Consider the following 26,969-nt stretch of genomic DNA (forward strand, 5'->3'; position numbering starts at 1 on the left):
AATTCTTCTTCTTTATTTCTTGAACAAAAAGTGGCGGGAGATAATCGACAAGGTGAAGGCAGTAAATAAAGAGGGACAAAGGATTCAAAGAAGTTGGGGTGCCAAAGTCATATTTGCTGGGTGAAGGCTGCCTTTCGTCCTTCCCTCCGTCCTACTCCCTTTCCTCTCCCTGACCCTCCCCCCCTCGCTCCCTACATTCCTCCCACCCTTTACCCCTTTTACACCAGAATTCTTCCATCTATAAATATCAACAAGAGACTCTATACAACTGCATACACACACAGTGTAAACACACACACACTCACACACACACCAGCCTAAACCAATGAGCACAGTGGCGTATTGTGCCAGCAGAGCCAATACACACTTCCACTGCCATTACTCCCCATGGAAACAGGCGAGTGTGCTCTCTCTCTGTCACACACACACACACACACACACACACACACACACACACACACACACACGCACACATGTGATGTTCACGTTGTACCCGCACAGAGGCTGCTTTAGACAATAAGCTATTTCAGGGCCAAATCGCTGACAAAAATCCATTTTTCCACCCCGCTAAAAAAGATCAGGAATGAGGGAGGGAGAAAGAGCAGGATAGAGAGAAAAGCTGAAATCAAATGAACAGTGGCGTACATCTCTCTTAAGCTGGATTTATCTCTTTATTTTGTCATCATTCTAATTTATTCCCCAACCTGCTTACAATTACTGCCTTTTCAAAAGTGGCATCCCTGGTTTGTTGTTCTGACAGATTGCGTGGTATCGGCAGATGAATGAGCGGGGGACTTGCATAAGGTGGAAAAATCATATAGTGTACTTTTGTAGATTATCCACTTGATACTGATTCATTTCTCTCCCTTTTCTTGTCACAGTTTTTGCAAAGGAGGCGATGTAGGACAAACATGCAAAAACACACACACACACGAATGCAGCAGTGTAGAGGAGTGTAGGGGATGGGAGTGGGCTCATCATCTTTAGTTGTGATTACAACACTTGGCAAGCCTTCCCCTGCCTGTTTGCCTTACAAATGGATTAGTAAACCCTGCTCCGTTCATGTGTGCAGCTTCTCCGAGATTTAGGCTGACTTACAAATAACACCAATCAGATTTGGGACGAGCCGCCGTGTAGTCTTTTTCCGGGGCAACGCTGAGGGATGCGATTTGGCGACAACACTTTTAGCAACGCTCGTCTGCACTTCGTGTCGAAAACATAAGGGCGGCATGTGCTCGCGTGCGTGCCCGCTTGATTGTCGGTGTGCTCTGGAGATTGGACATGTCTCCTAACAAGGAAGTTAAAACTTTTAGAGTCGGTCGGCGGCTGATCCGCGGGAGGCCTGCTCGCTCATCCTCTCGTTTACAAGCAGAGAGGTCTTTAGGACTGAGGTCTTTAAATAAGCGGGGATTCAGAGGATGCACAGAGCAGGACAGATTATTTTGATGTGAAATATGATGGCTTTTATCATCTAATATATGTTTCAGTAGACAATACAAATGAAATCCGTGTACAGGGCTGGACAGGTAACAGAAGGCTGTCATGACCCCCAGGAGGGACGGGTCAGGCAGGGACGGGTCAGGCAGGGACGGGTCAGTCAGGGACGGGTCAGGCAGGGACGGGTCACGCAGGGACTTTGCAGTGAATTTGATAACTTACAAGAATGAACGGCTCAACTGAAGTTTATAAACTTGACCAGTCACTCAGAGCTGAAGGAGCTTCTCAGAAGATAAAAAAAACATCCTCAAGTGCCAAGAAAAACATCCAGCGTGACATTCCTCGACTCATGCTTCACAACTTCCCAGATGGAAACCAAACCGGTACAGACTAGATGAATGTGAAAAAGAACAATCAAAGCCACTACTACTACTACTGTCATTTAGCAGACGCTTTTATCCAAAGCGACTTACATCTGAGAGAACAAACACACCATTTCGCCCGGGGAGCAATTAGGGTTAAGGCCTTGCTCAAGGGCCCAAGTTGGTTTATCTTGGTTGCCATTCTGGGCTCCTCCAGACCCAAGCCCCCCTCTGTAGCCACTAGACTACCACTCCAGCCCAAGCTAGGGGTGTGTGTGGTTCAAGTATCAGTGGGCGTGGGTGTCGAGTTCAGAGTCTGGCAACAACGGAGTTCATAGCATCATGTGTAGCAGCCACAGGTGAAGTAGGATGGAGACTTTCAGCTGGATATTCATCATATGGGTTGTGGAGATGTTCCTTCACAGTATCTGGAGTCTCTTTCTGACCAGACAGTCTGAAATCAGCAGTCCAGGCTACTGATCTCTCATCTCTCATGATGATGTTAATAAGAAACTATTTAAACTGCGTCCTCCTTGCAGTTTAAATTGTGCTCCGTTTTGTTCCGGCTCCCCTCCTCTGCCTCCCATCTAGATTTGGGATCTTATCCCAGCCATTATGTGGGTTTTGGTAAACCCCACCCTGATTAGAAATGTTTAGAATCTGCAGAATAATGAGAATAAATCTCTTAAAGCAGCACAGCATCTCAACCAGCATAAACAAAACATAAAAATGTTGAAAAAGATCTGTGACAGAACATGAGCAGATCGTTTTATTAGAATCACCTAGAGCTGGATGAACAAGAATAGAGACTCACTTTTAAACATTTTAAGAGACGCTTTATAGAAGAATTAATGTACAGATATTATTTAGATAACACCATGTAGGGAAACTTGTATGGAACAGCGATTGTACACCTATGTTCCTGTAATAACTGCATACAGTTTCTGTAAAGACTGGCGGTGCTTGGGGACTCGTCAGAGACGCGGAGAGGGTTGGGACAAAACATTTCAAAGCAGCCAGTGGAGAAATACTTTTGTACACTCAGCTAACCAATACTGCATTTAGGTGAGTTTGTATTGAAATCGCTGTCGTCAAGGTGGAAAAAGGTAAACGAGATGAAGAACGGCATTGAAGCGACGCAGCGATGAGCAAAATAAAAATAGTGGAGAGCGAGACAGGACACGGTGGTCGATTGGAGGCCTCCATAGCTCAAAAAGTCTAAAAGAAAACATGGAGAAGGTCGCCTCCAGATGAGAGCTGGATCGCCTGGGAAGGGCTGACGCGCACGGGCGTGCACGCACAGTTGGATTGGCAGCCGCAACAAAGAACAGATGGGCTCGCTCACAGAGGAAGTGTGACTTTGTTCTCCGGCAAAGACACCGTGATTGCACTTGACGTTGCAAATAGTTTACTTTACTACTGTTCAAAATGAGAATCAACTGATCCTCTGACGTGACTCCTGCTCGTGTGACACCAGGATCAGAGTGCACAGGTTTTATTTCCTATTCAAACACAACATTTCTTGTCCAGAATGATTTTCCTACCGTGCTGCCAAAAACAGTAGAACAATGAAAACTTCTGTATCTGTGATGTTTGCTTTTAGGATTTTGATTTAAGTTGGCTTCTGTAAGATTTTTATGAGACCCGATCTGGTTCAGGAGTGTTTTTTGAGGGACTTTAAACTTTAAACTACATCATATCATATTTAAGGAGGCGTATGAATGACCCACACACACAAAGTCTGTCTTACATGGTTGGCATTTCTGATTCTTAGGGTACCATCTGTAATAAATTTCAAATCATTAGTGAAACAATTAGTAATGATTACGTCACTCCCCCCTCCGCCCAACACACAGGTAGACATACGCACACACATTTTTGAAGGAGAAGAAGAGTTACCACTAATTTTTCCACTTCATTTCTGTGCCCAAACAATGAAACGATATCCAATGGTGTGGGAGACGGCCACTGCGCCTGTAGGGGGGGCTAGAGAGCTGGCACTTCTCACATTAATTAGATAGCCAGAATAATCTGCTGCTAATATATCAGTAACTTCAACAAGAAGGGTCACTACCATGGGATTAGGGCTGGGGATCGATTCAACTGTCAAGAATCGATTCGATTCCGATTCTTAAGATTCAGAATCGATTATCAGGATTTAATACGATCCGATTAGATTCGATCCGATATTGATTTGGGTTAGTGTTATTAAAACTGTTTTTTGAGCTGTTGCATGAATGATATGACTGTAGTTATGCAACATATTAATACTAGTATTATATTGAGATTAAACAGCAAGTATTGGCAGCTAATGATGCTGTAAGGACCAATCACCTCCCAGAATGCTGATAGAACTGCTTTCAGAAACATCGTGTGGGGCAGAATTACCAAACAGATCCAGGGCAGTATGAAATTGGTTTTATTTTTTACCACATTCCATTTTTATTTTTTCCTTTTTCTGTGTTTTTCGGTTTTTAATTTTTTGAGAATTTGGTTTTCAGCATTTTATGCAAATTTATCCCCAAGAAACTATATAAAGCAATGAAATATAGACAATTTATGCAATTATAACTGAAAACTTTAATGTTTCCATACTTTTAAACATATTTAAAGGCAAAAACATGGTACTAGTTATTCTTGTGTCCAACAAAAAATTCCTTTTTTGGGCATAAACAAAAAAATTCCAAAAGTTATTTATATGAAATAAATAACTAAGAAATAAATAACTCAAATATGCCTTTCAATATCCATTTAAAGGGCGAAATTGCAACAGCTCAACAGCGCATGTGTGAAAAAAAAAAATCGATCTTTAGACATACGAATCGATTTTTAGGAATTAATATGATAATCGATTTAGTATCGGAAAATTGATTTTTTCAACACAGGCCTACATGGGACCAACTGAAGAAAATGTGGAGACTTATTATTCACTGCTGAAGCAGAAAGAGTTAAAACTTCTGTCTTCAGGACAGAAGATGGGTGCATGATGAGCTCACTAATTGACTCTTCGTAAAGGGGTTGGGTTTAATTGCTGCAATTTCTGAACAGGAACAGTTTAAAAACCCACATTTAGTCCTAAAACGTAACATTTTGTGAGAACAGCCTCCTTAAGACTTCGGGTTTATGACTGTCCCTGACAGAAGTGTCAGTACCCACTAGAACGGGTTTTCTTCTGACGTATCTTATGCATATGAAATAAAACACAGATTTGAAAGCTTAAACCTCCAGATTAAACCATTTTGTTCATTAAGATCAAAGAGAAGCTGAGATGATGTGATGCACCATGAATGGACGTGAGGAACAAGCAGCCTCTGTTCCACGTCTGACAAGAAGATGTCCGTTTATGTTGCATCTGAGTTCTTTCATAAGAGCTGATCTTTATGAAACAAGCCTGACTTTGAGTTAAACTCATATCCATTAGAGACTAGTCAGTTTTTGACAGATTTATCGGTGAACAACTTTCTTCTTTTCCAGTACAACCTCTGAGTGGTGTCATCTCAACCATTCAGCGCGTCTCGAGGCGAGTTTAATGCATCGATGAAGCGTTGTAGCGTTGTATTACCCATGTGACTCAGCCAAAAGAAGCTGTTGTAAAACATATCAACATAGCGATGAGATACTAAAGATACTTTCTTCTTTTTATCATAATGTATCATTTTCATGTATCTGGGGGTTGATTCAGATTGGTTCATCATGGGCAACAGAGTTCTGAATGTTTAAAAGTTAGTACTTTCCTTTCAAGAAAGCCCTGTCATACATATGATGTCAGTTTGAGATGAGCACAAAGTGTTTTAAGTGCTTTATCACAGAGCAACTATGTAGTCACAAACTTATCTCTATCACTTAAAAAAAAACATAAAAGCAAGAGTGAAGACTTAAGAGCAAAAGAACAAGGTGTGTTTTGTATTATGTGGGAAAAGTGAGCGTACACATTTGTGCTTCTGCTGACCTGAGAGTACAGTTAGTGTGAATAAAGCTCTAAGCTGTGCTTCCATTAAGGCCCTTTCAACACAATACCCTTCTCTCCGAGAAACTCTGCCTGATGGAAATCTGCTTTTGTTGCCACAGTTCAATGTCTCAGCTATCTCCTGATGGCAGGAGAGAGAAAGGAGAGGCTGAATGGGTCTCTGTAGTTTTATGTTCCACACACACAACAATAAAATCAATGCTCGCAGTTCTCTATGTGCACAGCATCTCACACGGTCAAAGGCTTCTTGTGATCAAACACCACATCGTGTTCCTCTAACTTCTAATACTGATGCAAACATAGAGCTGCTTTTGTTGTTGAGTCGTACCGTTTAATCAAACTGGACGAGGTGAGTTCTGCAGAGCTGCACCGTGTTAATGTCAGAGGCGGGAATTAGGATGGATTTCTTCCTGTTTATGACGGCACAATAGTTTGAGGATCGACTTCGGTGTTTCCGTTGGAAGTCACGATAGTGAAATGGTATGGAGAGCAGTTTGTTTAGTGACTTCCCGATCTTCCCAGACGGAAATGTGTCCAGGTTGAAACTGAATGATCGTTGCCTTTTGAATACATTTATTACGGCTAGCATCTCTGACTTTAGCCACCGAAACTAGAGGACCTCTTGTGTCTTCCTGCCCAGAATAAAGGTCTCTCTCTTGTTGGCAGCATAAGTAAGGGGTCTTCCAGACAACTCTGTTATGTATTCTGCAGACTGCATGATATTTGCAGTCTTATAAAATCCTTACATCTCACACTGTACGACTTGGATCTTCTTAATCTCGGGTAAGACGTCGAGAACGGTGTACAGACTGTCCGATGACGCGCCCTTCTCTCGAAGGCTACGATAGGCTAGGCTAGGTTGCATCATAAGCATAAGCTGTGGTAAATAAACAAAAAGTAAAATGAACTGCTCTGTAGTCACTCTGATATGTGAAAATACTTTAAAAAAGAACTATGGAAGGACAATGCATTCTTGATTCAGGAGATGTCAGTTTTACAAAGTCAGAACGTGACAGTTATTAGGTGCGATCAGGGCAGCTGACAGTCCTGCCGGGGCCCCGGACAAAATAATCTAAGATGGGCCCCCCTGCGCACGGATCTCTCCTCTTCCTCTCCTTTCCCTCTGCTCTTCAGGTTTTTATACAAGCTAATGGACGTTAACATTAGAGATAGCCAGTTAGGTTAAGTTACAAGGTTGGTAAACGTTGGCTGCGCTGTTTCTTACCTTGCTCTACGCTGACTTTATTAATTCCAGCTTCACCGTCACCACCTTTTTAAAATATTTGTGTAGAGAATCTATGAGGGAGACCTCTATTTTCTTCTTCTCTTTTTCTCTTCTTTTCTGAGCACCGGACTTGTGCTGACCGGACATTTTGACCATTCTAATGGTTGAATTAAATGATAACATCAAATTTTGATCAGCAGCCAAACCATTTTTGTGTTGGGGGTTCTTGACCACAAGGACAATTAGGAAGAAAACAAATAACAAGCTTTTATGTAACTCAAATACTACATATTTTTTCCAAAAATAGGCATATTTTGAAACATTTTGAAAAATGATTCCATAATTAAATGAGAATTAAATTTTTTTTTTTTTTTTTTTTTCAGTTCTGGGCCCCCCCCTACCCTGGGCCCGGGACATCAGTTAATATCAATGTCATTTAAACATTTTTGATTGGTGAGTCAGTAGACCGGGTCGTGGGATTTCAGGCACGATCAGAAAATTAAATCAGGCAATCTTTGGTTGTAAGACCAGTGTGACTGTGGTTGTGGCATCACTCACATTATATGTGAAGCAGCCAATCTGAACCAGCTATAACGGACATTTCCACAATTCTCTCAAGACCAATGTTCCCTCTAAGCTGCGCGCGTGCGCAATCGCGCACTGACCGCATATTCTCAGCGCACAAGAAAGTCTATCCAGCGCAGTGCTTCAAGTGGGCCGGTACGCGCTGGTACCCCCACTTCTCAATATTAGCCTCTGGCATACCGGGACTTCTCATGAGCTCAGTTCTCTGCTCTCTCCTTGCGATTTGGCTACAGTGGCGTTGCAACGCGACTGCCCCTCGTGAGACGTTCACTCGCAAAGCCTGATTTATGGTTCCGCACTAAATCGACGCAGAGCCTACGCCGTAGGGTACGCGGCGACGCGCAACGTACATGCGCGTCGCCGCGTACCCTACGGCGTAGGCTCTGCGTTGGTGTAACGCGGGACCATAAATCAGTTTACGGAGGTCCCGCGAGTCGAGAGGAGGAGAAGTGTTCAAGGATTTGGGGAATACAAGGAGCTGTGGGGATCCCGGACACGAGAAAGTCTGAAGCCTCTGCTAAAAGCTATCCATACCATTGCTGTGTCTACCAGCAGTACTGGAGTTGAGGGGGGATGAGGGGAGATGGCACCCCCCCCTGAAATAAAAACGGTCCAAATCATCCCCCCTGAAATAAAAAGAGTCCAAATCATCCCCCCCTGAAATAAAAACGGTCCAAATCATCCCCCCCTGAAATATAAACGGCCCAAATCATCCCCCCCTGAAATAAAAACGGTCCAAATCCTCCCCCTGAAATAAAAACGGTCCAAATCATCCCCCCCCTGAAATAAAAACGGTCCAAATCATCCCCCCCCTGAAATAAAAACGGTCCAAATCATCCCCCCCTGAAATAAAAACGGTCCAAATCATCCCCCCTGAAATAAAAACGGTCCAAATCATCCCCCCTGTAAAACTGCCATCCCTCCTTTCCATCCCTTATGTCATTTCATCAATGAATGTGGTTTTACTGCTATTTCAACATTTAGAGTCATCACCGGAAAAATAACTTATTTGACAATTTCCACCTGTTTCAAGTAAATTTTCACTTGAAATAAGTAGAAAAATCTGCCAGTGGAACAAGATTTATCTTCTCATTACAAGCAAAAAAAATCTTGTTCCACTGGCAGATTTTTCTACTTATTTCAAGTGAAAATTGACTTGAAACAAATGAAAATGGTCAATTAAAACAAAATTTTGTCGACATTTCAACTTTTTTCATAAAAGTTTTGACTTTTTTTTCTCAAAATCTCAACTTTTCTCTGGACATTTTGACTTTTTTCTCAAAACTTTTTTTCTCGACATTTCGATTTTTTCTCTCAAAATTTCGAGAAAAAAGTCGAAATTTTCACCTGTTTCAAGTAGATTTTCACTTAAAATAAGTAGAAAAATCTACCAGTGGAACAAGACTTTTTTGCTTGTAATGAGAAGATAAATCTTGTCCCACTGGCAGATTTTTCTACTTATTTCAAGTGAAAATTTACTTGAAACAGATGAAAATTGTTGTTTTTTCCAGTGACGAGTCTTGTTTTTAAGTGTAATGAGATACTTAAAAATAAAGCGTGCATATGTGATGTTGCTCACAGTCGTCCTCAGTTTGCTCAGGGAGCTTGCGTGTGTGCCCAGATACATGAAAAATTAGAGGGAACATTGCTCAAGACCAACATCTTTTTCCTGAGATGGCCAAAAATCATGGTGTTTTTACTTGAGAAAGTTTAAGTTTCCACATTTCCAGGCCCATCACCCATGATTTTCATGGTATTGATCTCCACTTTTGCTAAAAGTGGAAAGGATGCTTGAGCGAATGTAGGGTGTCTGGAGTCCCTACCAACTCAGGAACCTTTGGCATGCTGACACGTAGGTGTTGGAAGCATCCTGTGGGTCGCTGTTTGTTCACTTTCAATAGAGTGACCTCAAGTGTTGGTGAGCTTGGTTCCGTTCATTTTGGAGTGTTGCTTCCACTAAAAGTCAGGAAACTTTTGACTATCACATGCCTCAGCTAATTAAGTTGCAACTATGCAGGAAGTACTGATCAATAAATCATTAATGGGGGTGGAACATTTTCAAAGTACTCAACTCATTTGTGGAGCACAAAGGAAGACATTTGATTGGTTGTTTATGGTATGACCAAGAAACATCAGAAGAACCATCCATCAAGTGTTAATGCAACACTGCCTTCTGAACACAGCATTAGATATAACCCAACATTATTACACTGTGGCCACCTCAGTGTGAAAAACCAGGACAGAGTGGAAGCACCTAGCTTCCTGATCTTTATTTTTACCCAGTTTCACATCATCCTGCATCTGCTGTACCTCTGCAGTGGAAAGTGCAAAGCTTTAATGACAATAAAAAAGGGGTGGTGCTGAGTGAAGTGACTGACTCCACCCACTAAAAACAAGCTGCTTTCAACAGAGCTGTAAAGAAGTGGCTAAAAAGGGAGCTTTTGTACTGTAGTCCTTCAGTAGTTTTGACCAAACCAAAGAGACAATTAATGAGTACTTTTGAAAACTGTGTTAACTTTTAGAAAACAAAGAACAAACATAAACAAACATAATATGTCTTCTAAATTGCACCAGTTTCCTGATATACAGCTGAAGTTAGTTACGATTTTGTTTCTTTTGTTGTGTAAAACCTGATTGGAGCCCTGATTGCTGCAGCTTCCAGGGTCATTGTGAGATATAGAGTATTCTGGGATAAAGCCTTATTGTTGGTGGAGATAAAGACTGCTAACACAGTGCACATGGAGAGGGAGGACCACAGGACCATCCTGCCAAGGGCTGCTTTCTACAGTACCTTTGTACTAAAGAACAAAACAGAATGGGGTTCTGATAAAATGATTGTGTGGAGATCACAGGACTGTTGTCTGGTTATGTAAAATGACAAGCTGATCGTCTCTGAGACCGTGGAAATCTTATGAAGACAATTACAGGGAAAGAAAAAAGACATCCCAAATAAAAATATGCTTCACTACTTAGTGTATTAGTATTTGATTAGTAGTAGCCTCTAATCCAAATTGTCTTGTCTTTGTATAATTTGTCACTTTTCTCTAAAATGCCTTATTTAGATGCTTTAAGGTAAAATCTGGAAAAGGGCGCAAAACCACTATAATAGTTTTCCCAACCATCTCTTACTATGGATTCCCCGTGTGACCTATAGATGTGCAAAACTCCTTTGTTTTTCTCTCCTCTGGAATTTGCTTCGAGAGTTGCCTCGAGTTTAGTTTTGCTGTGGATTTCCAAGAAAGAGGGTATTGTGTGAACGGCAGCTGATTAAACAAAGCAACAGGCTAACAAACTAATAGCTATCTGTCAGCCAGCGGGCTCTTGCACAAAACCAAAATAAGGGATTCAAGCTGGGATGGGTCATCTATCTGAGCTGAACTTAGCCTCGAGTCCCTGTAAGGATAGCAGAGGTGGATAAGTTACCATGGAGATCATTTACAATGGCCTGCATTGAGATTTTTACAAACAGATCGTAATTTGGTATGATAATGATCATTATTTGCAAGGGAAGCTCCTGTTTTAAATGTTGCGAATTACTGAGCACCAAGTAATGAGGAAGTGACCTCAAGGAAGTAACCGCTCTCCATTGGCCAAGCTATCAACCAATCAAAAGTCCACACCCATAAATAGATGAATAGAATAGAGTAGATAAACATATAGATATATAGAATTATTGATCTATTTAATTTTGTAAGATTTAATACCAAAATATTACCTTATCATACAGTTATAAAGACCAACACTGCTCTTTGAACCAAGTTGTAAATATGGACAAAACTACAAATCTGTTGTAGGGAACAGCTTCATCTAAGATACTGTCATCCACTTGGTAGATGCATTATGGAGCAGGTAACTAAATCAAAATGTATTTTACGAGACATCATGATGGTCCATGTAAGTCTCAAACAATTGGGAAAAATGATGATTATGTAAAGATGGAATCATCTTTGCATGTGCTAGTGGACCCTCCAGCTCAAGGTTTACTATTAGAACCCGTTATCATTGTCTTTTATTACATGTTAGGTAATGGAACTCCTCATATAAACAACACACAAAAAGTAAGGAAATTTGTGTTTGGTACATTTTTTCTTTGTTGTACCAACGCTTCTTGGTAATAGATGTTATACAGCTGGTAAACCTGTTTATTTCCTTTTTTAAATGGGGCCAGATTGGTAAGGAACATGCATTTGTGGGACGAGCAGCAGAGCTGAGTATGTGGGTTATACCCATGAAAAATTGTGCAAATCTTCTCTGCCAATTTTGCCGTTAACTCTTGTTTGGTGGATTAGATGACTGAAGTTTGAAGAAACAACGTATATTGGCAGTTTAACAATTTATGCATTTAACAAACAGGAGCTTCAGTAGCGTGTGGAAGAACCAAACTCAGCCTTAACAGCCTGGCTCCTCCTCCTCATGCTGGTCAACAGCCTGCTCACACTGCTGTGGGATGGCATCCCATTCTTCAACCAGCAAGTCAACCAATGTGGTTGTGTTGGTCACTCTGGCACAAACAACACGCCCAAGCTGATCCCAAAAGTGTTCAGTGGGGTTGAGGTCAGGAGTGTTGGCAGGCCTTTACATCCTCTAGTCTCCCAAATTCTGGAGGTGGTTTCTATTCTGTTTCTGTTTCTTTTATAAGTCGTCTTGGAGTATACAGTTCTGTCCCTCTGTGGAGATATGGGATTGCCACTCGTTGCAGAATTTCATCTCTGCATTGAGATCGCCTCCAATGATGACGAGGCTCGTTTTCCCAGCATCACACTGCCTCCACCACATCATACTCTATCAATGCAGCAATCAGGATAACATTCTCCACGTCTTCTCCACACTTTGACCCTACGATCCAACTGTGGGCAGAATCTGGACTCATCGCTGAACATAACATTCCTCCACAATCAGGTGGCTGATTATTGTATTGGTTGGACTTGCTCACACATGTTTGTAATGCATTGATTAGTCAGAGCAAATTCATTTGTCCAGGACCCTGCGTATAATCTACACATGCCTGTCACACACAACTAATAAACCTTGGGGAGCAGATGTGCACACTAACAGTGTAATACAAACACAGAGGCTTATAGAAGACAGTAACAAGGACGAGAGGAGAGTCAAAATGAAAGCAAGTTAGCGTACAAACACAGTGACCTCTACAGCTGCATGACTGAAAGCATCTGACTGGACCAAATGTGAGCGACTTGATTGAATTATAGACAGGATATAATAGAGTCAGATAAGGAGGTTTTGGCCTGTAAACCTACATAACTATTGTGTTTGTCTCCCAAATACTTAGGTGAAAGACACTCCTGGAGGAGAGCATGGGCACCGATAAAATGTTTGGCGTATTTGTAAATAATATGAAGAACACATAGATAATGTTCTTAATCTATGACGTAAGTAGAAACTTCAACGAGTCATACGACATATCCAACCCCCTTACTTATCCACATATTTTATAAAACTTAACAGATGGGCTTGGTCTTCACAGGTTTATGAAAATCTTTACTTGAGAACCAAAACTGTTTCTATGTAAGATTGATACTTTCAACTGTGTCCATTTCTGATCTTTCGCAGAATTCAATTTAATTAGCTTCCTTCATATTTTGGGGTTGAAACAGACATTTGTGTTGGAACCACAGCAAACAACATGAAAACTATTAGTATCCTTAAAGGTAATGGGGTAAGAGTTTCTCTTTACAGCATTAAACAGTAAAATGTGTGCGTGTGTGCGTGCGTTTGAAATAGGAGCTGTTGAATGCTTTAGCTTGTTGTCAAACCTTAATGCCACATGCTTCCTCCTGCCTCCGTATTAGACTACATATTGGTGTCTTCAGGTTCTCAGCATGCGAGTGAGTTGGTAGAAGGGCTGGGAAATGTAGCCAAAATAAATATACCTTGGGGTTTTCAAAAGGAACAGGGACACATGATCTTGATACGCCAGTATTTTCTGTTAATGCTGGTGAATCATTTGCATTCTAGCTACTTTGGAGCCAACCAAGACCTGTTTGCTTCTCTCTTACTAGCTAAACTCATATACTGTATTTGAAAAAAACCTAATTTTGAGACTTGGGGTGGGGGGTTAACTCTCCACTGTCTCCTTGTGTTTGCTCAAGAAGGGGTGACTGTCCCGGAGTGAATTGGCATTATCTGAACTTTGAATTTGGACTTTATTTCCGTCTGTACTGGACTTGTACTTTCTAAAAAGCCTTGAGATGACTTTTGCTGTGAACTGAATACTAACATTCATAGTGCAGGATGGGCAGTTTATGTTATCATATCGTCGGGTTTTATAACCATAAAACAGAACTTCAGCTTGTTCTGATCTACACAGATTTAACCTGAGAGTCAACAGTCAGATTGTTCTTTCTTGTTTTTAATCCACTTATAGTTGTAAGTGTGTTAAGGTTAAGCCTTTAAATTTCACTTTCAGCTTTTCGAAAAAAATATATAAAAAAAAATCCAAGCAAAAATAAAAATGAAAAATGTAAAAAGCACATGTTTACCCTAAAAACAATAGACAAGAGAAAATGAGAGTTACATCAGTTTAAAAGCCTCGGAGGACTAACAGCAGACAGACCACTGGGAGAACAGCGGTGCAAATGATCGTGTGTGTGTGGTTGTGTGTGTGTCGTAACATCTGTGTTGGTCACAATGTTGAAGCCCAATCTTGTTTTATCAAATTAACGGAGGCCTTCACAGGATGCCTCCATGCACGCATGCATACACAAACACACACCGCATCTTCATCACTTAATCATGTTATTTACGGGCAGCTGCAGTACAACCCACTCACACCGTCAATGCACACCAACTCCAAAACACTATCACTAATTGATGACGCACAGCTCTTCGAATCAGTATGAGGATGTAAAATATATCTCGCTCATTCAAGAGCACACACTGCCTCACTCAAGTCCTGAAGACGTCGGTAAACATCAAATTATATTTCTTCTAAAGTAATATAACCTATTGAAAACTGTCAACAGAAGGGAATTTAGATTGTGTTAAAGACCATCTATCTTCATCACTTTCATTGCCACGGCTACTTCATCTATTCCTTCATTTATCTGAAAGGGAATATGGCTATGAACCTGCACTCTGCAAATGATAATGTTAACAATAATAACACGTTCTTCATGATGTTCCATGGGCAAATTAATGCCCAGAGGCGCATTTTATGAAATAAAGGCGAACAATGCACCATTGGGTCCAAAAATGTTATTCTGAACCACAACTTACTGGAACAAATGTGCTTGGCAATTGCACATCAGTTACATCAGGGAATTGTATTGTGGCTTTGACAAGGACGCATCTCGGTACCTTGACCCCTTCTTAGAACTGGCCATCAGCTATTCAAACCAATGGTTCCTTTTGAAATACAACATCACTTTTCTTTGCCAAGTCTAAATCAACCCTGGTAATTACAACTCTGTAAACAAAGAAAAATGAGACATTTTCTCGGCTGCTTTTGTGAAGTAGAGTAGATTGGCTGAATTTCAAATGGGTTTCAATACAAACACCAGATACAGAGCTCTGAAGCACCGTTCAGACCTTGAAACAAAAACACAAACATTTTATAGGAGAAACTCATTTGATAAACATCACACTGCCATTATTTCCTGCTCCTCAGGACATCCAGAACAAACATCTTTACAGCTGTCTTTTCCAATATGATGAAGTTCATCCATAGGAGTAAACATGTAAAGTAGAAGAGAAAACTAGGTTGTGAATCAATGCGAAAATGTTGCATGTGCAAAAGCAATACTTATCCATTTAAAGGCCATTCTCAATGCCATGTTTTCTCTACTTGATTAATTTATTGAGATTGCCATCATGTTTTTATTTAAAATTTTCTCAACACTGTGGCATTTTATGTCAATTTTCATGTTTAAAACAAACGTTCAGTTGTCCAACATTCAAATACAGAAAAAAGTAAGAATCATGGGCTCCTCTCTAAATATTGTGCCCTGGAAGGGAATATCTCCTATGCATCCAACAAGTCCAGGACCAAAGATTTCTGTGTCTTCAAATTCTGGGCATCAAATTACCACTGTACCTGGTTAATATACCAACAGCCTTTTTAGGCCAAGGAACCTTATGTCACGCACAAAACCAAAGTAAATGTGGGCCGTTGTGCAAAAACAAGCCCTACCAACTGTAAAAAGTGTGGTTTTACATGCAAAGTAAACATAATTCTAGTCTAAAATGAACTCATTTACATAAGAATGTCAACAACATTCACAGTTGGGATGTGAAAAAAAAAAGAACAAAAATGATGTTTTTTTTATGCCCCATCCCAGATGCCTCTGAGTCCAGAGATGTCAACGCTGTCGTTGGACATGGTTAACATAAGTTTTCTTTTTGAAATAAAACCCTTTGTAAGTGACATTAGTGAACATATCTCTGGATTGCAGCCCTTGACAACAGTTTCCCAAAGTAATTTCCTGCCCATGTGGGTTCATCAGCTGTTGGTGAAGGACTGTTCTTGATGCAGCGCCATCTGAGGAAGCCGGTATCTGTGAGTCTATTATTTCATCCTCTTTGTTTTGCTTCTCCCGAGTTGTTCTGAATCCAAATTATGTCCAAAATCTCATAGTCCTATGATTTATAGACTTACAATTAATTAAGGGGTCGTTAGCTTTCTTCCGACATGCAACATATATATTATCCTGTAGTATTACTATCATGTTTTGATATCATGCATCAATGGTGTAGTATATTCATTTAAAACTCGCTCAGTTATATTTGATTGTATGAAATAAAAAAAAACACTCCACTTCCAAGTACAAATTAGCATTGTTATTTTTACATTTTAGCATGCAACACCAATAATATGATGTGGTGAAAGACGTGCAGAAGGAGTAAAAAGACAGAGCCTCCATGACAGCTAAAAAGCTATTAGTTTCACAGGTGCAAACAAGGTGGTGATACAAAAACCACGTTTGAAAGGATATTTGAGTTAATGGCATAGACGTGACGATAAGTGACACTGTAAGTGACGTCCTGATGGGCAGAGAGGTGTGAAAGATTAAGGGACAGGCCAAAGTGCATCTCTTAGGTTTGTTTTTCCCCCCATTTTCTCCCTGCCTTGATCTTACTCTCGGTGTCTGACAGTTACTACACGACTAACACCGCCTCCACAATTAGCGTCTTCTCACAAATACACACAGATACACACACACAGGGACACCCCAGGGCCCTGCACAACCCAAACAGCATAATTAGACATCCCCTAAACAAAGCACACTCTCTGTAATTACTCTGTAATGTTACATAGCACAGGGGACTCAACAAAAGCCATTTTCCCTGGATCAACCAGTAGCACACACACACAGACACACACGCACACACATGCACACAAACACGCAATATTTTTGTCCCATGTGTCTGTGACTGTGTACATTTATATTGATTTCAGTGGGCAGAGCGTTCCCACCGGCTGTTGTCTGGCTGGTGAGCGCGCAGCGACAGTGCGAGTGTGTGTGAGCGTCTTCCACATCCACAGACATCTGTGGGGTTTCTCCCATGCATGCATGTAAAGCACTTGTACGCGCACCTGACCTCAACAGCACAAGAAAAGGCAGAGAAATTGAATTTCTTCGTCTGCTCAGTCCAGGGATTAAACCTTGCAAACTATAGAGTACTCTCTCATTTTCACACACACTCACACACACACTCCTCTTTTCCTCCCTCTCTGTCGTCTTGCTTCCCAGTCTCCAGAAAGGGACATGACTAATTTCTCAAGACAGAACGACAGCATAAACACGGGCCCTTATACTTGTGCTGATACCGTTCTTGACAGGACTCCCCTCAGCTCCGACAATGTACCACCGCCCCCCACCCCATCTGATCTCAGCACAACAGACACCACACCCCTTCTCCCCCCCTCCGCCAACACTCTTTACAGCCCTTTTTCCACCACTGTGCCCCCCTCCCAGAGTCATCCCAGATATTTCTGCAAGTCCAATGGCAATAAATTAAATCTCTGTGTCAAGCCAAATGGTGTGAAATCACATTAGATCTTAATCAGGGACTATTGTGTTTGCCCTCTTGGATTTTACTGTTTTATTACGAGTGTTATGTTTTGTTATTTCAGGAAGTATGTGTCATTAGAGGGGGAATATCAGGACATTGGGACTTTTTTCTTGTTTCTCTTGCACTTTCAAGCGATGCAGCTGTGGCAAATGCGTGTAACTCAACCTCTGCGAGTATCGGGAGAGAGTTCTCCTGAAGACAGACTGCTGCAAATATTTGAAGAAGACACTGTATGCACTACAACCCCTTGCCTCTGGTTTAATGATTTTTACGTATTGTTTTATTTTTATATTGACTATTTATCTGTCTTTTGTCTCTATGTAATATTGAATGTGCAATAATACTGACCTATAATGTATCTTTGTTGAATGTCCAGAGAGTTTGTCTGTCGGGCTGCAGCTGTGGTTTGCCCTTATAAGCCCAAGATGCAAATTGCAATAAGAACGTTTATCTTAGCGTAATTACAGTATCCTATGAGAACCAACAATAGGACAATTATCTGCCAACTGAATTACATAAAAATTAAAGTTCACATAACCCTATATCTAACCCTCCAAAGCATGTATAACAAATTATTATTATCGGCAATAACCCCTCAAAAGTCACTTTAATATTCTGCATCTAGTCTTGCAAAATACATATAAATAAATGAATAAATAAATATATATATGTATGCTTCTTTTTACGTTTTTCCTTTTTTTCTTTCTTTCTTTTAACTGCTTTTGACTGATTTGTATAACCCCTTTACATGTTCCCCACGTGTAAAGTGCTATCCCAGATGCCTCTGAGTTTAGAAATGTCAATTCTGTGTCAGAACAAGGTTAACATAAGGCTTCTTTTAGAAAAAGACACTTTTAACTGACCTTTGTGAATATATCTCTGGATTATAGTCCTTTGCAACAGTTTCTCTCTCTGTCTATATACATAGACAATACTGACATTTTTTTGAGTTTTATTAATTTTCAGCTCTTTTTCTTGGTCATGACTCTGAAGACTTCATATCTTCTAGGCGTTTCAGTTGGTGGCACTAAAGGAAACTGGGCTACAGGAAGCTTAATGTTCAAATTTATTTCATCCTCGGTGCTAATTTAAGCATTTTCTCCTGACTATTCATTGTGTGGGGGTCACACAAGCAGTTGTGTAGTTTCAAATATGTCTGTCTTAGAGATGTTGTACAATTTTTGATTTGTAAATGTCAATTAAATCTCTTAATCTCCTCATGTTACTTAAGGTATAAACTGTTTGGTAGTCAAGCACAGCTTACAGTAAAGGAATATTCCAGAATTAAAGCAACCCTACTTATTTCATTAGATGATAAAATACTTTATGTCTTACTGTTTTAAGCCTCTGATAAAACAAAAGAAAAAGCCATTGTTTTAACTCTGGAATAAACTTGTTCAATAATAACAGCGTATTTCTTTTTCATTGAACAAGATCTATCACAGAGGGAAATTCAATGATAGAAACAATGTGTGTAATGCTAGTGTTCTCACAACATAGCTCAGACAAATACATACACACAAATCAATCGTAAGCGTGCCTCATATTGAGCAGAAAACTCTTAATTGTTGAGACGTATAACTGATTGAGTTTTCACTTCCACATATCCAGTAGTTACTGCCATCTTTGTTGCAACCATCTTTTGTTTGAATTCCCACTTTTCCTTAAGTGTCCTCTGTAGTTTCACCAGCAGAGGATCATTACCTCGGCCAGGGAGGCTGAACCACAAAAGACGTGATGTTTTCATGGCCGTTTTTTTAAAGCAAAGCCAGACTCCCCCAATTTTCATGAAACTTCATGGAGAAAAGAAGCAGAAGCAAAAGGTGAGCACGTTTGAAGCATTTGGCAGATGCATTTATTACTGGCTCCAAAATTGTAAATGCTACTGCTGTCACTGGTGCCATTACATGTGAGTGTGTGTACTGTATGTGTGTCTGTGTGTGTGTTTGTGTGTGTGTCATCAAGGGGAAAACTTCTGGTAACACTTCAGGGAAAAGTACACAGTGATTATGGAAACGTGGTCGGGGGGGGTCTCGGGTAGCCGATGGGCACACGTCTAATGCATGTCAACAAAGATAGTTGTGCTCCCAGTTCCTTCACCTGAACACTGCTGAAATATTTCCACAGCTGCCGTCAAACATTTCAGCAGGATATACATTTAACATGTTGACTCGATGGCAAAATTGAAAATGACTGTCGCCAAGTTATACAAACGGCTGGTTCCTTCACTAAGTGCGAGAGCATGACGACAGTGGAAGGCGTGATAACGACTAGCGATTGGCTGAAACGACTGTCAATCATATTGAAATAAAATGTAATGCTTTATATTAATTCTCCTGGCGTGGTACAAAAAAAAGGAAATCACCCCCTCAGAGGTGTTACGGGTTTTAAATCAAACAATTGAGACTAAAACAGTTTTTGGAACCAGGCTGTAAATATATTTATTTCTGCTCTAAAGTTGGACATTTTAACATGATTTTTAGAGCCTCTTGTGGTCAATCGAAGAACTGGAACAAATCTCAGTTCTGTATGTGACTCAACCCAGAAGTTAGATGGTTGGTGTTTGCTACACTTAACTATTAGGACCCGAGCAAGCCCCCCATGTTGTTTTGTTTGTTTGTTCTTAATTATTTAGCAATTAACCACAAAGAGTTTAATCATGTAAAGGCTGATATACTCGGTGTGCAGTCGGAGTAAAATGTTATCCCAACTTGACTATGCCTTGTATGAACCAGTCCATATTAATACAGTTCATCCACACAACAAATAAATGATAATTTTAAGAGTTTTCATCACTGCATCTTGTTTTTTTTTTTCCCATTCTCCCGGGTATACAAATCCAGTGCATATGAAGATACAAAGATATGAACTATTATACTGAGCTGATCAAATGAGTATGTGTTCACAAAACAAACAGCGGTTATGGGAATATTCACCTCTGTGGGTTGATTTCCTCAAACTGCACAAACACTGACACAACCAGCTTATTTTATAATAAAAACGAAAGCAGTCAGTCAAGTAGAACAATGCAAAGTGTCACAAACAAGCTGAGCTGGTCATAATCAGAGGGCTGAAACTCACCATCCACTAAGGTGCAGCTTATTTCCACCCTTGGTTGCCTGTATCTACATCAGCCATGCAGGAGCAGGGGCAGCTGATGGCCGATGTCACACACAACTCAGGGTCACACTATTCAGCCTCTCCATCCTCTACCTGGAAAGTTAAAGTCAATTATAAAGATTTATCGACTAATTGACACTGTTAACTAAATTACTGTAACAGGTGAATGGGAAGAGGGAAAGAAAAACTTGAAAAGAAAAAAACATTTCAAATCTTGTGAAATGTTATACATGTGGGTGGTCAACACAGTAGAGTGGGGGATTCGCTGTTGCCTGCATGGGTTCTGTTGGGTATTCCAGCTTCTCCCCACAACTCAAACATTAATGGGGCTCAGATAGCTCAGTGGGATGAGTGGGTACATCAGAGGCCATTGTCCTCGTGCAGGCGGCGCAGGTTCGAATGCTGGCCCGTAGATATGTATTGCATGTTCCTATCCAGCCACTTTCAAAATAAAAGGCACTAGAGCCACAAAAATTATTAAAAAACAAACACATTTATGGTCCGTGACCAACGTGTACGTTTGGTTCTAACCTTATGTAAGTGTGAGCATTTTTACTTTTTTGTTCATCCTGTGATGTTAAGAGTTCACGTTTTCTCTCACTTTAAGACAGCTGGCTTCAGCTTGTGGCGGAAATTCATTAAAATGTCACAACTGTGGCTTCTGCAACTCAGAGTGGTTAAAGAAACTCTGACAGCTGTAGCCCATCTACTTTTATATACCAGCCAGACACAACATATCAGTATTGGGAAAACCTGCTTTCTGGCAGGTGTTGATGTTACTTTGAAACATGTAAGCTCCCAACATTTTTCAGACCAATCACAACCCCACATGCCAACTTGCGCTCCTCTACAGCAGGATGTTACCGGGCCCTGTAAAAACTGGTTATGAGAGAAGATATTAGTCTGTGGGGAGCGAGCCTGATCTGCAAAGACCATCCTCCGCAGTCCACAGCGTCTACAAGGTTTATTGCTAATTTTCAACTACCGGGCCCCCTAGTTTAGCGGGCTATGGGAGGACCTCCAAACTCAGCACAGAGAGTCCCTGGGAAGGACTTTAAAGAGTTATATTCTAGCTGTGAGGCATTCGCACTAGCCATTCAAATATTTTGTGGCATTTAACAATAATAACCTAACAATGAGCCATTTGCAAATAATCCTGTTGGAAGGTTTTCTACAACTACTGCTTTGCCTTTAGTGATCGGACAATAGCGATTGATCAAGCAGTAACTAAACAGTGGATTTGAGGTAAGAAATGCACTTGAAGTTATTCTAGGCATAATGGAATTTGAATCCATTATGCTTTTAATGCTTATGTGGTCCAAAGATGACTACAGAAAAAGAACCTTCAGAAACCCTGGACTGAGCGCTCAAACTGGACAGACTGTCAGCATTCAGAGTGTTCACAATGGGGTTTTAGCTACAATGAAAAAGCGACCGTCAACTAAGAGCCTTGGTTAGTACACAGTAAACATACAAGAGTATTAAGAAAAGAAATAAATCCTATAACACTCAATCATCACCACATGCATTGTGGATACTCTGTTATGACCACTCAGCTGAATGACAAGGAGTTCAAGCACAAAACCTACCATCTAAACAGATAAACACGTTAAATAAAAGTTTATTTGTTGCTTTACAGAACAAACTGCATGAAACATGAAAAAGTAACTAATGTTCTGATTAAGTTGACCTAACAGGACAAAAGAAAGCTTTTGAGGGACTGCTGAATAGATGAACTTTTAAACTTGTTTTAATCTAAAATAACTTTCATTGAGGTTGGTGTCAATATCTGACAAGATGTTTTCACTGTAGTTAAAGTGAGGTGTGACTTCCAGAGAAGAGACAGAATGCACCAAAAATAAAAAGAGAAGAGCATGTCTTCACAAAGAAAAGAGTACTGGCAGCAGAAAAAAAACTGCATGAAATTGAAACTGAACTCTGGTCACAGAGGCCGAGAGAAAAATCTCTGTGGCCTTCCCACCATCACGACCCGAGCGTTCCCTCTGCACTCGGCTCCGGACCTCCTTGGAAGGAAATAAAATCTTGATCTACAAACTTATAAAACGTTTGATTTTACTCACACTTCAGATCATCTTACACACCGGCTTCGTTTCTCATGTGGCCAAACATGCTTCCCTTTTGCACTCGTGTGTTTGTGTGCATACTTGCAGCCCTTCTGCATTTGAACTATTTTCTTTTCCTGTGGTTTGTTTGAAACAGTAACAACTAAATGTCTTGTTTTAACAAACTTACTCATTTGCTAACAGACAAACAGCAAACAGACGCATTTTGCGGGTGTTACAGTTACCAACGATAGTTAAAAGGGATGTTACTTCTTTAAAGTGAGATTACAGTGAAGAGGAGGCGCTCTGACTGGACTGCGAAGACAAGGTTATCTGTCAGAAGTGTGACCACGTAAGTGGAGTACCAACAGTGCAATGATCTGTTTGTATAGACTACATTTAGATTTACGTCAGTCTTATAATGCATTAAACCAACTACTGTAATCCAACTGCAGGAATGAAATGTATGAACATGGAGTCCAGGGCTATTCATTTGCAACAGGGTTACAAGGTTCCATGGAATAAAGAATTAGATTAGCCACTTTAAAAAAAACATCTATCAAAAAATTAAGCTACAAGAATATCCCCAAGAAAACAGCCTAAAGGAAAAGAAAAAACGTCTTTCCATGAGAGTATTCACTGATTATGTAAAATAACTACCAAATCAAAAACTATGACTCAAAACGATGCTGTCACTTTGTCTGAGGCCCTTGAGGTCAGAAACATGTCGATCTGTGAGCAGCGAGATCAGCAGTGTTGCCACTTCACTAGTGATGCACCGATTGTTCGGTAACCGAAATTGTTCGGCCGAAAATGGCAAAAAAACACTTTCGGTGTTCGATGGAATAAGTGGGAAAAAAACCGAACAATTAATAACGGCGTTGTAAAATAAGGAAATAGACTGGCCGCTCCGTAACTGCTGCGCACCACATAAATCGTTGGCCAACCAAAAACTAACCACATATCGCTCCCGTAATGGTTGAGCACTACATAAATCGTTGGCCAACCAAAAACTAACCACATAACGCTCCCGTAATGGTTGCGCACCACATAAATCGTTGGCCAACCAAAAACTAACCACATAAGAATTTTACCTAACATTCACCAGCAGGTGGAACCAAAACAACATAAATCAATCTATTACAGGTGCGTTTAGATGACGAAATCAAACGGCGAAGTGCGTGGAGTGAAGTGGTGCGGTGCAAACATGTCAGCAGTGTAGAAGTATTTCAGAGTGGCAAAGAATAATACAAGAATGCCTGTTTGCAATGAATGTTCTGCTCAAATATCTAGAGGGGGCACATATCTGCAAAGTCTTTCAGCACTACAAGTTTGATTTATCATTTGAAATGATAAAAAACCCTGAGCGATTTATTTTTATTGTTTTAAGGCCTATGTTACAATGTTCAGTCAGTTAAGCCTAACGTAAGCTCAAAGATGGCCAAAAAATGTATTTAGCTAATTTATTTATTTTAAGTTATTGTTCTTTGCTGGTATAATGTCTGCTGGAATATTTAAGAAATGCTGGGAAATTGAAAAATGTTCAGTTTTTTATGTTCAACAAATGTTTTCTACCTTGTAATTTTGTAAAAGATTTTTTTCTTCTAAAAGCATGCCTAAATCAAATGTATTTGATTTATGCAATGGTGAAAAAATTGGCAAAATAAATGAAAAACTGCGAAGAACCATGTTCGGTATTGTTCGGTATTCGGCCAAGTGTTTATTATAATTTTCGGTTTTGGCCACAAATTTTCATTTCGGTGCATCACTACACTTCACACATAATCATGCTTTCAAACCTTTATCTTCTTGCAGTCCTGCTGCTCTGGCTGTACCTTGAAAGCCGGTAATGTAAAGCTCTAACAATAACTTTGCTATGGAGGGGGTGTGTCTCAACTTCCTGTCATATGGCTGCCCTCACCAAGTCTGGTTCTGCTGGAGGTTTTAACCTGGTGGCATTAACTATTTTCTTCCTCCCGCTGGTTTCCTCCTGGTAGCTCAGGATGGACGATTGCACCAAAGTGAAGATTCAGTGTAATCTGTTGTATTCCTTTGCTTGATGTTGTTTATAAATTGGTGTTTTGAATCTGGATTTTATTGGAATGTACAGGTTTAACCGAATTACAATAAATTGAACTGAAATTGAATATACTTGGTCTCAATTGGATTGCCATTTTGAATTACAATCCAATTGAATTGAGTGTAGTTGAGATGTTAACATTGCCCTCTAAAACCAGCTGCTGTGAACACAGCTGTAATGACGTGGCTGAAAAGGGGCCTTTTGTACTTTATCTCACCAAAACATATCAGACATTACATTACTATTTTAGCAAGCTGTCAACCTTTAAGAAAAATGAAGAAAAAAGATGTTATATGTCTGCATTAAAATTATTTAATTATTTGCTTTAACTTTTACTATATGACCAGTATCTCGTCCCCTTTAAATATGATCCTTTTTGTAAATGGAATTATCCTGCTGAATTATATCAGTTAATTACAATGCAGGTCAAAAAAGTATAAGTAAAAAGAAAAAAAGAAAGTATATTATGTAATTCATGAATAAAATCCTTTGGAATAGAAACATAAAGCAAATGCTTTTTGGATTCCCAATATTATGATAAAGCATTAGTTTACATTGTATTTAGCAGATGCTTTCATCTAAACCAACTTTAAGTATGGCAAAAGTGCAATTTCTAAAGTAAAAAATCAATTACAAACCATAAGCTGAAAACACAATCAAAAGTTCAGCTAAAGAATCACCTTAAATAGAGAAATGCAAAGAAGATGGAGGTTAGATTCTGTCATTTCCATCAGGCAGTCAGACGAGAGGATGAAAATGAAAAAGGTATTTATGGAAATCTTGAAGATAGAAAGGGACGTCATTAGTCTGATAGCAATTGGAAGGTCGTCCACCAGTGAGGAACAGGCTGGGAGGACTTTCTGCCGGAGTGTCTCGTGCATACGGATCACACTGCTGGATGGAGTTCCCATGAGAGGAGCAAAGAGCGGCCTGGTGTATAAACCTGTAGGGCTGAGTTGTGCTAGGTGGGAGCAGACCCAGATACCACCCTGTGGAACACCAGAAATTATTTAAGATCATTTTACCTGCTACTGGTAACGGGTGCAGGCTAATGGGCAACGGAATGAATTGAGCGCTTCTACGTAAATTGAGAATGACATGTTCTGCCGTGTTTTGGACCATCTGTTAAGGTTTCACAAAACAAACTGCAAGACCTGCCAAGTCAGATCACAGGGCCATTCGGTCAAAATAACAAGGAAAAAGCATTATTATTATCTGCACAGAAGTGATACAAGAACCCATGAAAGCAGATGGCCTGGCCCAATAAAGTTGAATAGATTAAAAGAGGAAGGGACCTCCGCACTGAGCCTTGGGGAACTCCCGTGAGAGAGGGACGTCTCCTTTTGGCATGACACTGTCAGTACGTTCACATGCAGCGATTCAGCCTGGTTGCAGATCTTATCACATAATGACATGCAGAAGATTGGATCACTTGTCTGATTATACATGCTGTTCTGAGATCAGACTGAATCAGATTGAGTAAGCCACTGTAACCAGAGCATGGCTGACTCTGTGACGCTAGGTGGCGCTGTACCCAAGGTAACCATTTCAACAAAGAGCCACTTCCGGTTGACCTCCGCTTACCAACAACAAGAAAGAAAGATGGCGTCCGAGCACCTCGACGAGGCTACAGCAGCCTACATTTCCTACATTATGTACCATTATGTAGGTCATCTAAAATTGCAAAGTGTGGACAACTGGCCGGATCGTGTCCACTTCTATTGTTTCTGTGTTTGGCGCTAATATATCCCGTGCGTAGATTCTTCCACTTTATTTTGAGCTGCTCCGGTGTCCTCATGAAGCCCGCATCAGCCATCTCTTTGGCGATCTTTTTATAAAGGTCCGCGTTCCTACTTTTCCGACCATCCATGAACCTCAAAATGTTTAACTCTTGCATCTGCCGTAGCAGAAAACGCGTCTCCTCGTCGGACCAAAAATGAGTTCTTCCTGTAGACATGTTTTGAAGAATTAAAGAACCGGCTAAACCGCGCTGCCTCCTTTTCAACTACTGAGCACGCGTCGTCTCCTTTCACTTCCGGGTGAATCCCCTCCCCCGGGGGAAAACCCCACCCGGGGGAAATTCTCGAGCATGTGCAGA

At 40.5% G+C, this 26,969-nt stretch overlaps 1 protein-coding gene across 1 annotated transcript in view; it reads right to left on the reverse strand.

Moving 5' to 3' along the window:
* The window catches only part of sox5 (SRY-box transcription factor 5), a 240,364-nt gene that overhangs the window by 161,116 nt on the left and 52,279 nt on the right, over positions 1–26,969 (reverse strand). The gene's annotated exons all lie outside the window — the stretch shown is intronic.

The sequence above is a fragment of the Cololabis saira genome, chromosome 23, assembly GCF_033807715.1.
Source record: "Cololabis saira isolate AMF1-May2022 chromosome 23, fColSai1.1, whole genome shotgun sequence".
Classification (NCBI taxonomy): Eukaryota; Metazoa; Chordata; class Actinopteri; order Beloniformes; family Belonidae; genus Cololabis; species Cololabis saira.